Genomic DNA, 15362 nt, shown 5'->3' with positions numbered 1-15362 from the left:
ATAGTATCTGAACGGATCAATATCTGATCTGATCAGATCTATACTAGCGTCCCCAGCAGTTTAGGGTTCCCAAAAATACAGTGTTAGCGGGATCAGCCCAGATACCTGCTAGCACCTGCGTTTTGCCCCTCGGCCCAGCCTTGCCCAGCCCACCCAAGTACAGTATCGATCGATCACTGTCACTTACAAAACACTAAACACATATAACTGCAGCATTCGCAGAGTCAGGCCTGATCCCTGCGATCGCTAACAGTTTTTTAGGTAGCATTTTGATACAGTCGCTAACAGTCAGGAGCTTTTTTACCTGTGAGTTTCACTAGTGTATCACTAAATTTAGAGCCCAAAATGGCAAATCAAAGGTACACTAGTGAAGAGGCTGCTCATTGTGAGCCTGCTGGAACTCTGTGTAAGTGGAACTGGTCTAAGTGGTGAGTTAAAAACCAGAGTTTAAAATAGGAGGTTATAACAGGGGTCATAGTACCTGTGTAGTGTAAGTACTTGAGTGTTGTCTGAGTATTGTGTGCGGATCGTTAGTACTTGTGTATTGTGTACTGTATACTTGTGTATTGCGAGTGCACGTAGGTCTGTGAGTACCTGTGTATTGTCTTGAGTATTAGTGCCAGGAAGCTAGCTGTTAGGTAATTTGAACAGGGTAAAATCCCCAATCCTCACTAAATTTAATAGGTACGATGCCCGGCGGGTGTGGAGAGGCGACTCTTTGTACATCTTGCTGCATGTTTGCGTTCCTTGATCATCCGATCAAGGGCGAATACTGCTGTGCAAAATGTAAGCACATTGTTTCACTGGAAGCCCAGGTTCTGAATCTGGGGAAGCAACTGTCAGCACTGAGAAGTCCCTCCATACTAAAGGAGAGCCAGGAATGTACACGGCAGGTGCCGGCAGGGGCCAGCACAGAGGCGGGTGGAGACAAAGAGGTGCAGGCACTAGAAAAGAGTAGATGGGTGACAGTCAGGAGAGGTAGAGGGGGAAGTGCCAGGGAGGCCGATCCAGGACTGGAGCATCCCAATAAGTACGCTCCATTGAGTGACATTGGTGAAACCAGTCAGGGACCAGCACTGCTGGAGCTGAGGGACTCTCCTAGCTGCCGGGGGAAGAACTCCTCCAGTGAGAGTGGGGGGGCAGCAAAGGGCAAGGAAAGACAGATTCTGGTGGTAGGGGACTCAATTCTTAGAAGGACAGAGAGGGCAATCTGTAACCAAGACCTGAAGCGCCGAACAGTATGTTGTCTACCGGGCGCTCGGATTCGGCACATCACGGATCTTGTGGACAGATTACTGGGAGGGGCTGGGGAAGACCCGGCTGTCATGGTGCACGTTGGCACCAATGACAAAGTCAGAGGCAGATGGAGTGTCCTAAAGAACGATTTTAGGGACTTAGGAGCTAAATTGAGGAAAAGGACCTCCAAGGTAGTATTCTCAGGAATATTACCGGTACATCGAGCCACACCAGAAAGGCAGAGGGAGATTAGGGAAGTAAACAAGTGGCTGAAGAGCTGGTGTAGTAAGGAGGGGTTTGGGTTCCTGGAGGACGGGGCCGACTTCTCCGTCCGTAACCAGTACTATAGAAGGGACGGACTGCACCTAAATGAGGAGGGTACAGATCTGCTGGGAATGAAGATGGCCAAAAAGTTAGAGGGGTTTTTAAACTAGGCGATGGGGGGGGGGGGGGTCCAGAGGCAGAGATAGCCATCGTGGAAGATATTCCAGAGGGTAGTATTTGGAGCATTAGTGGTAGGTTAACCAAAGCACAAAAACACAAGGTGAGTATAGTAGCAAGTCCTAGTTGCAATCTAGAAACACCCAATACGAGGACAATATGCGACCGGTCTAAACTATGTGGCATGTTCACCAATGCCAGGAGCATGGCGGACAAGATGGGTGAACTAGAGATACTGTTGTACGAGGAGGATTTGGATTTTGTGGGAATTTCAGAGACCTGGTTCAACAGCTCTCATAATTGGCTGGCAAACATTCAAGGGTATACCCTATACCGCAAGGATAGAGAGGGTAAAAAAGGGGGAGGGGTATGCCTATATATCAAGAATAATGTACAAGTGAATGTGAGAGATGACATCACTGAGGGAGCTAGAGAGGAGGTGGAATCCTTATGGGTAGAGCTCCAAAGGGATGAAGCTAAGGGGAAAATAATACTGGGAGTATGCTATAGGCCCCCTAACCTGAGGGAGGAAGTGGAGACAGATCTCCTATCACAATTTGGATTAGCAGCAAGGATGGGAAGTGTTATCATAATGGGGGATTTTAATTATCCAGACATAGACTGGGCAGAGGGAACCGCGCATTCATTTAAGGCTCGCCAGTTCCTTAATGTCTTGCAGGACAATTTTATGGGTCAGATGGTAGACGCACTAACTAGAAATAAAACATTACTGGATCTACTGATTACCAACAATACAGACCTGATCACGGATGTGGAAATACGGGGCAATTTAGGTAACAGCGATCACAGGTCAATTCGTTTCAGTATAAATCACACAAATAGGAAACATAAAGGGAATACAAAGACACTGAATTTCAAAAGAGCCAACTTCCCTAAACTACAAACCTTGCTAAAAGGCATAAATTGGGATAAAATATTAGGAACAAAGAATACGGTGGAGAGATGGGTTTGCTTTAAGAGCATATTAAATAAGGGCATTAGCCAATGTATCCCATTGGGTAATAAATTTAAAAGAGCGAACAAAAGTCCTGGATGGCTTAACTCCAATGTAAAAATGCATATAAAAGCAAAGGAGAAGGCCTTCAAAAAATACAAGGTTGAGGGATCATCCTCAGCATTCAGACTTTATAAAGAATGCAACAAGAAATGTAAGGGTGCAATTAGGACAGCTAAGATAGAACATGAAAGACACATAGCAGAGGAGAGCAAAAAAAATCTAAAGAAATTCTTTAAGTATGTAAACAGTAAAAAAGGGAGGACAGACCATATTGGCCCCATAAAGAATGAGGAAGGACATCTGGTTACAAAGGATGGGGAGATGGCGAAGCTATTGAATTTATTCTTCTCCTCAGTCTTTACGAGTGAATCGGGGGGCTTCAGTAACCAAAACTGCAGTGTTTATCCTCATGACACAAAACAGGAAGCACCTCCATGGTTAACAGAGGACAGAATTAAAATTAGACTTGAGAAACTTAACATTAATAAATCACCGGGACCAGATGGCTTGCATCCGAGGGTACTTAGGGAACTCAGTCAAGTGATTGCCAGACCGTTGTTCCTAATTTTTACAGATAGTCTACTGACTGGAATGGTACCAGCTGATTGGAGAAAAGCCGATGTAGCACCAATATTTAAAAAGGGCCCAAAATACATCCCTGGGAATTACAGACCAGTTAGCCTAACATCAATAGTATATAAATTCTTGGAGGGGATGATAAGGGACTATATACAAGATTTTAGTAATAAGAACGGTATCATTAGCAGTAATCAGCATGGATTCATGAAGAATCGTTCTTGCCAAACCAATCTATTAACTTTCTATGAGGAGGTGAGTTGCCATCTAGATAAAGGAAGGCCCGTAGACGTGGTGTATCTGGATTTTGCAAAAGCATTCGACACAGTTCCCCATAAACGTTTACTGTACAAAATAAGGTCCGTTGGCATGGACCATAGGGTGAGTACATGGATTGAAAACTGGCTACAAGGGCGAGATCAGAGGGTGGTGATAAATGGGGAGTACTCGGAATGGTCAGGGGTGGGTAGTGGGGTTCCCCAGGGTTCTGTGCTGGGACCAATCCTATTTAATTTGTTCATAAATGACCTGGAGGATGGGATAAACAGTTCAATCTCTGTATTTGCAGACGATACTAAGCTAAGCAGGGCAATAACTTCTCCGCAGGATGTGGAAACCTTGCAAAAAGACCTGAACAAATTAATGGGGTGGGCGGCTACATGGCAAATGAGGTTCAATGTAGAAAAATGTAAAATAATGCATTTGGGTGGCAAAAATATGAATGCAATCTATACACTGGGGGGAGAACCTCTGGGGGAATCTAGGATGGAAAAGGACCTGGGGGTCCTAGTAGATGATAGGCTCAGCAATGGCATGCAATGCCAAGCTGCTGCTCACGAAGCAAACAGAATATTGGCATGCATTAAAAAGGGGATCAACTCCAGAGATAAAACGATAATTCTCCCACTCTACAAGGCTCTGGTCCGGCCGCACCTGGAGTATGCTGTCCAGTTTTGAGCACCAGTCCTCAGGAAGGATGTACTGGAAATGGAGCGAGTACAAAGAAGGGCAACAAAGCTAATAAAGGGTCTGGAGGATCTTAGTTATGAGGAAAGGTTGCGAGCTTGAGAGGGGATATGATTTCAATATACAAATACCGTACTGGTGATCCCACAATAGGGATAAAACTTTTTCGCAGAAGAGAGTTTAACAAGACTCGTGGCCACTCATTAAAATTAGAAGAAAAGAGGTTTAACCTTAAACTACGTAGAGGGTTCTTTACTGTAAGAGCGGCAAGGATGTGGAATTCCCTTCCACAGGCAGTGTTCTCAGCGGGGAGCATTGATAGCTTCAAGAAACTATTAGATAAGCACCTGAATGACCGCAACATACAGGGATATATAATGTAATACTGACACATAATCACACACATAGGTTGGACTTGATGGACTTGTGTCTTTTTTCAACCTCACCTACTATGTAACTATGTAACTATGTAACGTTTCTGAGCATGACAGATAGTGAAGAGGAAGTCACTCATCTGTCAGATTCAGGCTCAGAATACGATCCTGTAGACGACAGTGGCTCCATGACAGATAGCTCTGACGACGGAGTTGTGGTCCCTGCCAAGGTCAGGCGTACCAGACCCTGAACTTCTTCTTCTGTCGTTGATGTGCAAGAACCGCAGGTCCCTCGTATGGAGCAGAGCAGTACTAGCGCCGCTATTCCTTCTGGTGAACTGGCAAGCACCAGCGGCCTAGTACACCCTGGTCGTACATCCAGCACTGCAGTAACACGTGGTAACGTGGCAAGTCCCATAAGTGCAGTTCAAGCTGGTGAGTTGGCAAGCACAAGTAGTGTCCCGCTGCCACCATGAAGACAAACACAGGCCCATCGTGCCCATAGTGCCCTTCCTGCGGCATTCGCCAATCCTAATTGGGAACCCACCACTTCTGCAGCACCCGTACTTCCCCCATTCACTGGCCAACCCGGCATTCAGGTGGAAACAGTTGATTTTACGTCACTTGATTTTTATTCACTGTTTTTCACCGAAAATCTCTATAGATCTATCGTGGACCAAAGCAATTTGTAGGCTGGTCAACACATCGCCACTATTCCCCAGTCCTCCCTTGCCAGAGATTGGAGACCAATTACGGTCTCCGAATTTAAGCCCTTTCTGGGACTTTCCCTCAACATGGGCATAACTAAAAAGAGTGAGTTGCGGTCATATTGGTCCACTGACCAAATTCACCATATGCCCTTGTTCTCTGCCTCCATGACCAGGGCACGATATGAGCAGATCTTGCGGTTCATGCACTTCAATGACAATGAACTCTGTCGTCCTCTGTCGTGCTGTGAAGACCCTGGATACGATCGGCTCTACAAAATTTGGACCCTCATAAACCACTTCAACCAATGTTTTGGAGACTTGTTTACTTGTGTTGATGAGTCCCTGCGTTGATGAGTCCCTGATTACGTTTTCTGGCCGCTTGTCATTCAAACAATACCTTCCCAGCAAGCGTGCCAGATACGGGGTCAAGATGTATAAGCTCTGTGACAGGGCCACAGGCTATACATGTAGTTTTATGGTTTACGAGGGAAAAGATAGTCACGTAGAGCTGACAAACTGCCCTGACTACATAGGAAGCGCTGGCAAGATTGTGTGGGACTTGGTGTCACCCTTATTCGGAAAGGGGTGCCACTTATATGTGGACAATTATTACACGAGCATGCCACTTTTTAGTCACTTGTTTGATCATCAAATTGGCACCGTGCGACCTAATCGCCGGGGCTTTCCCCAGCGGCTTGTAGATTCCCGTCTTAGGCTGGGGGAGAGAGCCTACTTGCAGTGTAATAATTTGCTCACTATGAAGTGGAGGGATAATAAGAATGTTTTCGTTCTTACCTCCCTTCATGCAGACAGGACTGTCCAAATTACTACGGTGACTGGTGTTGTGGAGAAACCCCTGTGTCCACGAATATAACCAAAATATGGGAGGGGTGGACCTCAACAATTAGGAACGGCGCCAGTTGTTGGCGCCGTACCTAATTGCCGTAAGGCCAGATGCTGATACAAGAAAGTGTCTGTTTATTTATTTCAATTGGCTTTGCTGAACGCTTATGTGCTATACAGAGCTTCAAGACGGACTGGATCCTTCCTTAAATTCCAGGAAGAGATTGTCAGAGCCCTTCTGTTTCCAGACAGTACTCCACCTCACTTTCCCCAACCAAATGCAGTAAACCGGCTGCATGAGAGGCATTTTCTTTATGTCCTCCCGAGTACCCCTACCCAACGAGCCCCCCAAAAAAGATGTCGTGTCTGCAGCAAGTGCGGATCGCATTTTGAGAGACCTGAATCTGGAACCGGTTACAGTTACAAAAGTTACAGAGAAAAAAAAAAACACAAATAAAGTGTAAAAAAAAAAAGTTAAAAAAAAAAAAATAGTTGTCGTTTTATTGTTCTCTCTCTATTCTCTCTCTGTTGTTCTGCTCTTTTTTACTGTATTCTATTCTGCAATGTTTTATTGTTATTATGTTTTATCATGTTTGCTTTATAGGTATGCAATTTTTTTATACTTTACTGTTTACTGTGTTTTATTGTTAACCATTTTTTTGTTTTCAGGTACGCCATTCAGCTGCAGAGGGGATTTATTTATCTTGACAGCAACAGCGTTTGCTCCCACGATACATAAAGCCGTGACTCCAGCGCTGTCGGAGGTGATTTCACCACCACAGTTAAAAAAAGAGCATATGTGCCGAAGCATGGGGGCAGCAGGGGCGGAGGAGCAATTTGCTCCTATCTGTTGGGGCGGATGCCCCCATGCTTCGGTATATATAAACGGTGCATGTATGCCCATCATTAGCAGTGGGAGCTATTCTAATGGTGGGCATACCCACCAATCAATCTCTTTTTTTCGTTCAGCTCACAGGCTGCAAGAAAAAAAAGTTTACAATATATGCCCAACAAGGACCAGCAACGTACTGGTATGTTGCTGGACTTTGAATGGTTATACCAGAATGATGCCTGCAGGTTTAGGTATCATCTTGGTATCATTCTTTTCAGCCAGCAGTCTTTCATGTAAAGGCAATCCTAGTGGCTATTTAGCCTCTAGACTGCTTTTACAAGCAGTGGGAGGGAATGCCCCCCCCACCGTCTTCCATGTTTTTCTCTGGCTCTCCTGTCCCAACAGGGAACCTGAGAATGCAGCCGGTGATTCAGCCAGCTGACCATAGAGCTGATCAGAGATCAGAATGGCTCCAAACATCTCTATGGCCTAAGAAACCGGAAGCTACGAGCATTTCATGACTTAGATGTAAACAGCGCCATTGGGAAATTGGGAAAGCATTTTATCACACCGATCTTGGTGTGGTCAGATGCTTTGAGGGCAGAGGAGAGATCTAGGGTCTAATAGACCCCAATTTTTTCAAAATAGAGTACCTGTCACTACCTATTGCTATCATAGGGAATATTTACATTCCCTGAGATAACAATAAAAATGATTAAAAAAAAATTAAAGGAACAGTTTAAAAATAAGATAAAAAAGCAAAAAAATTATAATAACAAAAAAAAGCACCTCTGCCCCCCCCTGCTCTCGCGCAAAGGCGAACGCATGCGTCGGTCTGGCGTCAAATGTAAACAGCAATTGCACCATGCATGTGAGGTATCACCACGAAGGTCAGATCGAGGGCAGTAATTTTAGCAGTAGATCTCCTCTGTAAATCTACAGTGGTAACATGTAAAGGCTTTTAAAGGCTTTTAAAAATGTATTTAGTTTGTCGCCACTGCACGTTTGTGCGCAATTTTAAAGCATGTCGTGTTTGGTATCCATGTACTCAGCCTAAGATAATCTTTTTTATTTCATCAAACATTTGGGCAATATAGTGTGTTTTAGTGCATTAAAATTTAAAAAAGTGTGTTTTTTTTTTTTTAAATGTGTTTGAAAAATCGCTGCGCAAATACTGTGTGAAAAAAAAAAATTAAACACCCACCATTTTAATCTGCTTTAAAAAAAATATATAATGTTTGGGGGTTCAAAGTAATTTTCTTGCAAAAAAAAATGTCTTCATGTAAACAAAAAGTGTCAGAAAGGGCTTTGTCTTCAAGTGGTTAGAAGAGTGGGTGATGTGTGACATAAGCTTCTGAAAGTTGCGCATAAAATGCCATGACAGTTCAAACCTCCCCCCCCCCCCCAAATGACCCCATTTTGGAAAGTAGACACCCCAAGCTATTTGCTGAGAGGAATATCGAGTCCATGGAATATTTTATATTGTGACACAAGTTGCGGGAAAAAGACAAATTATTTATTTATTTATTTATTTTTTTGCACAAAGTTGTCACTAAATGATATATTGCTCAAACATGCCATGGGAATATGTGAAATTACAACCCAAAATACATTCTGTTGCTTCTCCTTAGAACGGGGATGTGTGAGACTTTTTGGGAGCCTAGCCACGCACGGGGCCCCGAAACCAAGCACCGCCTTCAGGCTTTCTAAGGGCGTAAATTTTTGATTTCACTCTTCACTGCCTATCACAGTTTCAGAGGCCATGGAATGCCCAGGTGGCACAACCCCCCCCCCCCTCCCCCAATGACCCCATTTTGGAAAGTAGACACCCCAAGCTATTTGCTGAGAGGTATAGTGAGTATTTTGCAGACCTCACTTTTTGTCACAAAGTTCTGAAAATTGAAAAAAGAAAAAAAAAATTTCTTGTCTTTCTTCATTTTCAAAAACAAATGAGAGCTGCAAAATGCTCACCATGCCTCTCAGCAAATAGCTTGGGGTGTCTACTTTCCAAAATGGGGTCATTTGGGGGGGGTTGTGCTATCTTAGCATTTTATGGCCTTCGAAACTGTGATAGGTAGTGGGGAGTGAATCAAAAATTGACGCCCTTAGAAATCCTGAAGGCTGTGATTGGTTTTCGGGGCCCCGTATGCAGCTAGGCTCCCAAAAAGTCCCACACATGTTGCATCCCCGTACACAGGAGAAGCAGAAGAATGTATTTTGGGGTGTAATTCCACATATGCCCATGGCATGTTTGAGCAATATATCATTTAGTGACAGCTTTGTGCAAAAAAAAAAAAAAAAGTGTCACTTTCCCGCAACTTGTGTCAAAATATAAAATATTCCATGGACTCAACATGCCTCTCAGCAAATAGCTTGGGGTGTCTACTTTCCAAAATGGGGTCATTGGGGGGGGGTTGTGCCATCTGGGCATTGTATGACCTTCAAAACTGTGATAGGTAGTGAGGAGTGAAATCAAAACTTTACGCCCTTAGAAATCCTGAAGGAGGTGCTTGGTTTTCGGGGCCCCGTACGCAGCTACGCTCCCAAAAAGTCCCACACATGTGGTATCCCCGTACTCAGGAGAATCATCAGAATGTATTTTGGGGTGCAATTCCACATATGCCCATGGCCTGTGTGAGCAATATATCATTTAGTGACAACTTTGTGCAAAAAAAAAAAGTTTGTCATTTTCCCGCAACTTGTGGCAAAATATAAAATATTCCATGGACTCAACATGCCTCTCATCAAATAGCTTGAGGTGTCTACTTTCCAAAATGGGGTCATTTGGGGGGGGGGGTTGTGCCATCTTGGCATTTTATGGCCTTCAAAACTGTGATAGGTAGTGAGGAGCGAAATCAAAAATTTACGCCCTTAGAAATCCTGAAGGCGGTGCTTGGTTTTCGGGCCCCGTACACGGCTAGGCTCCCAAAAAGTCCCACACATGTGGTATCCCCTTACTCAGGAGAAGTAGCTAAATGTATTTTGGGGTGCAATTTTACAAATAACCATGGCATGTGTGAGCAATATATCATTTAGCCCGGGTTCACACCTATGTGAATTAGATGCGGCTTACACCGCATCTAATTCGCAGGACATTTTAAAATACATTCATATGAATGCATCTGGTTCACATATGTGCGTTGCATTCGCACTGCGCATTGCACAAAAACATGTGCATTTTCTGGGCATTGCGGTGTGAATTACGGGCCCCTTATCTTCGATGGGAACGCATCTGCTTCGCAGATGTATTGCGTTCTGAACATGGATTTTCTACTTCTTCTCACTACACCTCCCCCTCTCCTCCCCCTCTCCCTCCCCCTCTCCCTGCTCACTGATCCTGAGCTAAAACGCAGTGATTCCTTTGAACAGGAGATTTTTATCTCCCCAGTGAAACCTGAGCTTCAATTCGCACCGCACATGTGTGAAACCGGGCTTAGTGACAACTTTTAGTAATTTTTAATTTTTTTTTATCATTATTCAATCACTTGGGACAAAAAAATGTAATATTTAATGGGCTCAATATGCCCCTCAGCAATTTCCCTGGGGTGTCTACTTTCCAAAATGGGGTCATTTGGGGGGGTTTGTACTGCCCTGCCATTTTAGCACCTCAAGCACCTCAAGAAATGACATAGGCAGTCATAAACTAAAAGCTAAATTCCAGAAAATGTATCCTAGTTCAATAAATATACGCTTATTGACATTTTTTTAACCAATGTCATGTGGCTGAATACATTTTGGCCTAAATCTATGACTAAAATTGAGTTTATTGGATTTTTTTTATAACAAAAATTAGAAAATATATTTTTTTTTCAAAACTTTTGGTCTTTTTCCGTTTAGAGCACAAAAAATAAAAACCACAGAGGTGATCAAATACCATCAAAAGAAAGCTCTATTTGTGGGAAGAAAAGGACGCAAATTTAGTTTGGGTGCAGCATTGCATGACCGTGCAATTAGCAGTTAAATCGACGCAGTGCCAAATTGTAAAAAGTGCTTTGGTCAGGAAGGGGGTAAATCTTTCCGGGGCTGAAGTGGTTAAGCATTATTAAAATCACTGCTCCCGAAAAAAACGGACATTTTTAAAACTTTTTTTTGCATTGATACATGTCCCCTGGGGCAGGACCCGGGTCCCCAAACACTTTTTAGGACAATAACTTGCATATTAGCCTTTAAAATTCGCACTTTTGATTTTTCACGTTCGGGTCCCACAGACTTTAACGGTGTTCGAATGTTTGCGCGAACTTTGGGTCCGTTCGCATGTTCTGCAGCGAAACCGGGGGGTGTTCGGCTCATCCCTAGCTATATGGCTCCCCTCATGTTGAATCGTCCCAGTCAATATAGTCACTAAATTCTCTATTCATCACAACCAATTACGCACACTACTGTCTGAGCATTGGCATCTTCTAACAGATCATCATGTTTTAGGCAAATATGTAAGGCCCAACCCAGAACTGGTGTTCCGTAGAGCAACTACACTGAGGGACAGACTTACTAGTAGCCACTATCTGGTGGATCCACGGGAGATGAGGGGTCCTCGAGCCATGTTCCGATGTGGCCATTGCTCACGTTGCCCATGGATTCAGGAAGGCACAACCTTCATTCTTCCCAATGGGGAAACATTATCTCCCCCTCAACATGCCAACTGCAGCACAGGGGGAAGTTGTTTACCTAATAGTCTGCGCCTGCAATGCTTTTTATGTAGGCAAGACCATTAGGGAATTAAGGCAAAGAATGGGAGATCATTTATATCACTCTAATTACAAACTTACTACGGTGGGTCGCCGTATAGGCTTATACCATAGATTCCAACCCGAAGTTGTCAAATTCCTGCTCCTGGAAGTTGTTCCAGAAGACCCACGGGGAGGTCATTGAGACTGTGCGATCCTGAGGCGTGAAACTATCTGGATCTAGCGTCTCAATGCCCTCATACCACCGGGCCTCAATGAAGCCCTCTCATACAAATCTTATTTGTGAACTGCTCGGTTTTTTGATCCTGTCTTTATTTCTGTTCCTGGTCTCTGTTTATTGTTCCTCTGGCCCTTGCTTATTGCTGTTCGCTTATTGCTCACATTTATTTCCTAATCCTTTTTGTTTTTTCCCCCTTCTCCTTCCCCCCTTCTTTTTCTCCCCCTTTTTCCCCTCTTCTTTCACCCCCCCTCCCCAACTGTATTTCCGATAACCATGACAAATGTTGATTTTCATTTGGGTTTAAGCACATATTCCAAAAATACTCTTTATTTAATTTTAGGATCCATTTAAAATCATGTGTGATCCTTTGTGATGATATTATGACTGGAGACAACCGGAACTTATTATTAATAACATGTATGTATTTGCTTGGCATATGTGTGGGCCTTGGACAGGGATGCAATTCTTGCTGCGGTTGCTGTTTCGGCACACACATCGCCTCGCTATTCGTTTCAGGCAACCAATGTTCTCTGTATAAACTTTGTTGTCAGGCTTGCTTTGCCATTGGATTCCCAGCAGCCTGAGGCTTTACATTCCCCCTAGCGGCGGACATGCATCTCTGCATTAGGAGGTGGCTTCCAACATTGGATTGCCCTCCCCCCTTTTTCCCTTGATGACGGCCTCCGGCCGACTTTGTGTGAGGGTTACGCACATGCACACAGTGCACACGCGCAGTGGCCATTTCCTCGTAAAGGTCATGCGTGTGCGCATACCGCGCACGTACAGTGGGCGGGATGGACCCGGTGACGTCGAGCGCCGACGTAGGCCAGGTTGGAGGCTTTTTAAAGGATGCTGATGGCGGCCTTCATTCAGCTGGCTGCCACCCGGGGACAGGCTCCAAAACAGACATCCAAGGGGTAAGACTGGTGTGTTTGGCTGTTGTTAATGTGGCCTATGCTCTTATAACAGGGAGGGTTTTGATACTTGCTGCCGTTTTTTTGTCATGTTATGTGGCCGTTGCTGCTGGTGTGGACTGGTGGTCCATTTCTCTGCATATCTTGATAGCACCCCTTTCTCTTTCAGCCTAACGGCTGCAGGATACCTGCTTACCGGCCACATCTGACCATTGGATATCGTTCTGTACAAACAAGCTTTATCTCTCCTTGATACACGACTGTGTTTTGAGCCTTGTTCCTTATCCCCGGGTGCTTTACCATCCACATGCCATCTGGAGAGTTAGCTCTTTGATTGGATTGATGTTTCCCTCCCCCCCTTTTTTCTTCCCTTCTTTTCCCTCCCTCTTTTTCCTTCCCCCCTTCCCTTTTTTCCCCTTCCTCCTTTTCCCTCCCTCCCCTTTCATGGATTATATAGACCCACACCAGCATGTATATATATCACACACCAGTATATATATATATATATATATATATATATATATATATATATTGTGATTTCAGTTATTGCACCTTTTAGTGCTTCCCGTGTTCGCCACGGGGGGATTACCCGTTTAGGGTGCCTCAAACTGTGCCGTCCGGTGCCCTTTTTTGGGCTTCTACTGGTAAGCCATGCCTGACTATACCACTCCTACATTATCTGATGAATTACATTATGTAAACTGCATCCCTTGTTTTTTACTGTTCGTAATATTTGTGACTACATAACTATAAGATTGTATCTCTTTATAGATGTTTATGGTCAACCCTTCCTGAAGAAGTGACTGTTGTCGCGAAACATGTAGGAATTTACGTGTGGACCTACAATTTTTTCCCCATATACCAGTGGGGTTTATTATCTCTTTGAATCACCTGGAACTGTATGCAATAGCCACTTCATGTATTGCTGTATTCAATGTTTTTTATTCTAGTTCTCTTTTCAATAAATTAATACTTTTATATTTACCTTGTCTGAATCCCTGGTTACCGAGATAGTCCACAACAATAATTGTTGCTGTGGGGCATTTTTTGGAGTAGCCCCTGACACACCCACTTTTCATTACTCCTAGGACCCTAGCAGAACTGGAGATATAAAGGTTAGGGGTGAGGTCATATGGAGGTTAGCCTTTGCCAGTGTCCAGGGATGGACTGGGACAAAAATTTGGCTTCATCCAGACTGGCCCACTTTAATTTTGCAAACAAGCACAAAAACAAGTGAAGTGGGAGGGCTAACCTCATGCAGGAACATTGCTACAGCCTCATTGGCCAGGTTAGGTGGTATACAGAGCCAGGTTAGGTGGTATACAGAGCCAGGTTAGGGGATATACAGAGCCAGGTTAGGTGCTATACAGAGCCAGGTTAGGTGGTATACAGAGCCAGGTTAGGAGGTATATAGTGCCAGGTTATGTGGTATATAGTGCCAGGTTAGATGGTATACAGTACCAGGTTAGGTGGTATACAGAGCCAGGATAGGTGGTATACAGAGCCAGGCTAGGTGATATACAGAGCCAGGTTAGGTGCTATACAGAGCCAGGTTAGGTGGTATACAGAGCCAGGTTAGGTGGTATATAGTGCCAGGTTATGTGGTATATAGTGCCAGGTTAGGTGGTATACAGAGCCAGGATAGGTGGTATACAGAGCCAGGATAGGTGGTATACAGAGCCAGGCTAGGTGATATACAGAGCCAGGCTAGGTGATATACAGAGCCAGGTTAGGTGATATACAGAGCCAAGTTAGGTGGTATATAGTGCCAGAGTAAATACATGACAATGTGAATTGATAAGAGAATACTGGTCCTGTTCCCCTCTTCCTCCATCACCTGCACTAAAAGTATGAACACATGGCTGTCCCTGCTTCTGAAGAACCTCCTCCCCCCCCCCTCCTTGAAGTAAACATAAAGAAAAAACCTCACATGGGAGTTAGCACGTTGACGACTGATTTTTAGCTTCTTATTTCTGGAACACTGAAGTCAAAATGTGGTGGGTGGGAGGGGAAGAGGGAGGGGCTGAAGTGAGGACAAAGCATTATTGGCTAACACTGAGATGAGATGCAAATATCTCCCCTCCCCCCTCCCTTTGATGGTCGGGAGCGGGACACTGAAATATCATCATCCAGCCTATCATCATCCAGCCCCTTTGATGGTCGGGAGCGGGCAGGTTTAGTGGTGGAAGCGCTGCTGCTCCAAGGGTTAAGACATCCAAGGGGTAAGACTGGTGTGTTTGGCTGTTGTTAATGTGGCCTATGCTCTTATAACGGGGAGGGTTTTGATACTTGCTGCCGTTTTTTTGTCATGTTATGTGGCCGTTGCTGCTGGTGTGGACTGGTGGTCCATTTCTCTGCATATCTTGATAGCACCCCTTCCTCTTTCAGCCTAACGGCTGCAGGATACCTGCTTACCGGCCACATCTGACCATTGGATATTGTTCTGTACAAACAAAGCTTTATCTCTCCTTGATACACGGCTGTGTTTTGAGCCTTGTTCCTTATCCCTGGGTGCTTTACCATCCACATGCCATCTATCTGGTGAGT

General features: G+C 44.4%; 1 long non-coding RNA gene across 1 annotated transcript in view; it reads left to right on the top strand.

Annotated features, from left to right (window-relative positions):
- LOC141110033 (uncharacterized) overlaps positions 1-13750 on the top strand; it is a 38404-nt gene extending 24654 nt beyond the window's left edge. The window contains exon 2 of the long non-coding RNA XR_012236213.1: positions 13587-13750. This is a non-coding gene — a long non-coding RNA (uncharacterized lncRNA). The remainder of the gene's footprint in view (positions 1-13586) is intronic.
- The last annotated feature ends 1612 nt before the right edge of the window (positions 13751-15362 follow it).

This window comes from Aquarana catesbeiana, linkage group LG10 (assembly GCF_042186555.1).
Source record: "Aquarana catesbeiana isolate 2022-GZ linkage group LG10, ASM4218655v1, whole genome shotgun sequence".
In the NCBI taxonomy this organism is placed as follows: Eukaryota; Metazoa; Chordata; class Amphibia; order Anura; family Ranidae; genus Aquarana; species Aquarana catesbeiana.
This window is presented reverse-complemented; position numbering and strand designations above follow the sequence as displayed.